General features: G+C 44.0%; 1 pseudogene; it reads right to left on the reverse strand.

The window, feature by feature from the left end:
• Window positions 1-1071: 1071 nt before the first annotated feature.
• LOC125919940 (glucose 1,6-bisphosphate synthase-like) lies at window positions 1072-2170 on the reverse strand (annotated as a pseudogene).
• Between the last annotated feature and the right edge of the window lie 805 nt (window positions 2171-2975).

A 2975-nucleotide genomic window follows, 5' to 3' on the forward strand; every position in this document is an offset into this window, starting at 1 on the left:
TCAAGATTATGAAAAATTTGAATATTTTCCCTCAAGACCATTTCATTTCAAATTTATGCCGTTTGTTTAGTCACCTGACCAAAAAGAAAGGAAATAAAAGGAAACAAGATACTTGTCCAGATTAAATAGAGAATGCTAACAAGCATTCAATGCATAGCTTTCTTGGTTGATCTGCCCCACATACCAGTGCAAAGTACTGTCTCACTGGGGCACCAGAAAGGAAGACCCGATCGTCTCACTCTTCACTAGGCTCAAAAATTTTCATTAAAAAAAATTTTTTTTAATGTTTATTTTTTAGAGACAGAGCACGAGCTGGGTAGGGTCAGAGAGAGAGGGAGACATAGAATCCGAAACAGGCTCCAGGCTCTGAGCTGTCAGCACAGAGCCCGACGCGGGGCTCGAACTCATGAACCTGAGCTGATCATGACCTGATCATGCATGACCTGAGCTGAAGTCAGACCCTCAACCGACTGAGCCACCCAGGCACCCCTGGGTTCAAAAAATTTTAAATCAGAGCTTTACTAAGTTTCTTTAATCCTTCTTCCAATAAGGCACGGTCACTCTGGTCAGGAAATACCCACAGCTCTGATAGTACTTTATGTTTGGTTCTGTCCTGCTCATCCAAGCAGCAGCAACACAGCCCTTTTGAGAAGTAAAGGTAATCACCTGGCTGTTCTGATTTCTCAGGAGGCTGCTGCTGTCGTATCCAGTGCTAATGTCCTGTACCTGCACTATAACAAGTATCACACAGAATTGTGGATAGTCTTTTGGAGAATAAAAATTGTGAAACCTTTCAAATACACTTTTGAGGTTAGTTGGAGCATAACACAAGAACTGAGAAGTCTTTTAAACTTTTTTTTTTAAAGGGGTGCCTGGGTGACTCAGTCAGTTAAGTGCCTGACTCTTGCTTTCAGCTCAGGTCATGATCTCGTGGTTCATGAGATTGAGCCCCTTGTGGGGGCTCTGCGCTGACAGTGCGGAGCCTGCTTGGGATTCTCTTTCTCTCTCTCTCTGCCCCTACCCTCCTTGTGTGCGCGCACGCTCTCTCTCTCTCAAAATAAATAAATAAACTTAAAAAAAGGAGTCTCTGAATTTGATAACCATATTTTCATAAACCTTAATCAGTTGCTGTTTCGATGTTGTGTTCATGGTTTCCAGGTATGATACGATCTTAGCAGCAACAATGGCTGTACTCACCCCATCTTTATGCAAAGGGAAGTTCCACATGGAAAACCAATGAACTAAAAGGACTTCTTTCCCATTTTCCAGGAGGCCTTCCCACCACCCACCCCTGTTTTACTGAGAAATAATTGGCATATGTTACTCTATACCTTTAAGGCATGCAGCACGATGGTTTGATTTGCAGCTATTGTGAAATGACTGCCAAGTAGATTCAACTAACATCCATCTTCTCATACGGATATAACAAAAAGAAAAGAAAAAAGGAAAGAAAGGAGAAACATGGTTTCCTTGTGATAAGAACCTTCAGACCCTCCCCTCTGTTAGCCCCCTGGCTGTGCACCACGCAGTTGCTTCCTTTTATTCTACTCCCAACCCACTTAAAACCTGCTAATGTTTCTTCACAACGAAACCCTTCTTTAGGTGCAGCTGCTTCAGATTTTTGGAAGAGACTGTGGTGGCTAACATATACACAACCTTCACATCGGCATTTCTTGACTTAGTTTTCCTCCTGCAATCAAATGCCCATCCCCAGCCACCGACGTGAAAACTCTCCAGTGGCCGTCCTCCTCGAGTTCTGCCACTGCCGTCAGGGTCTGCAGCATTTAGCCGTAGACGAGTCTGGAACAAATCCTGGATTCAGGAATTGTAGGCTTAAAGCCAAACATGTGAAAGGCCACCTCCATGGTCACATCTGCCCCCGTGAAAAGATGCATGTATAGCATTTCAAGGTGGCCTTTGAATTCGACTCCCTGTGCAAACAGGTCTTTTTCAGACCCTTCATGTACCTCTTGCAAGTGTCCCACAGAAGATCTCTCTTCAGTGGGTTAGTACCCACTACATTTTCATTCCAGGGATTGTTGCAAGGCTCCACACAGTTTCCATACATTTCAGGATTTCTTTATCATGAGGAGCCGTGAACACCAGTTTCCTGATAACCCTTGTATATGTTGTCTTGCCTGCAGTTGTGAGAGGCACTCCTGGGCTGCATCTGACAGAAAAGGTGCAGGGGTTGTACTGAGGGAAGCAAGAGGCGGGGACAAGGGCAGCGGCGCAGCGAGCTGAGCAAGTCTGTAGCTGCTAGTTGCTTGACACCGGTGTCCTACTGTCCTATGTTCCCAGGACGAAGTCCCTGTGAAGTCTTAGCAGCAGCCCTGAAGGCATTTGTGCATTCTCTGTTTGTGTTGGCGTTTCACTGTAAGATCATTCATACAGCAAAACCCTGCCCCCATGGCAGAGTCAAGTCCTGAGGTTCTAGAAGTCATTTGGCGACAAAGATGATCTCGAAACTTCTTGCTTACCCATGCCAGAGCAGATCTTCAATTTGCTCTTTTGTTTTGGGATTGTTCAGCGTTTTATTTAAAAGGGTACGATCCAGGAAGAGCCACGTGGAAGAGATGAATAGGGCAAAGTATGCGGGGGGACGCGCTGTGGAGATCTGTGCTCTCTCAGGCACCCCACACTCCCAGCACTGCTATGAACTCACCAACCTGGAAATCGCCCGGTTTCAATGTGCATTTCCCTAAAGACTAGTGATGTTAAGCATATTTTCATGTGTCTACTGCCATTCACATATCTTGTTTGGTGGTCTGTTCAAATTTTTGCTTTTTAAAAATTTTTTATGGTCTTTTTTTAGAGTTTTGAGAGTTCTTTTTATATGCTGCACATAAGTCCTCTATCACATACATGGTTTGTAAATACTTTCTCCCAGTCCGTGGCTTGTCTTTTAATTCTCTAAATAGTGTCTTTTTAAGAACAGAAGTTTCACATTTTGATTAAGTACATTTAATCAATAT

The sequence above is a fragment of the Panthera uncia genome, chromosome B4, assembly GCF_023721935.1.
Source record: "Panthera uncia isolate 11264 chromosome B4, Puncia_PCG_1.0, whole genome shotgun sequence".
In the NCBI taxonomy this organism is placed as follows: Eukaryota; Metazoa; Chordata; class Mammalia; order Carnivora; family Felidae; genus Panthera; species Panthera uncia.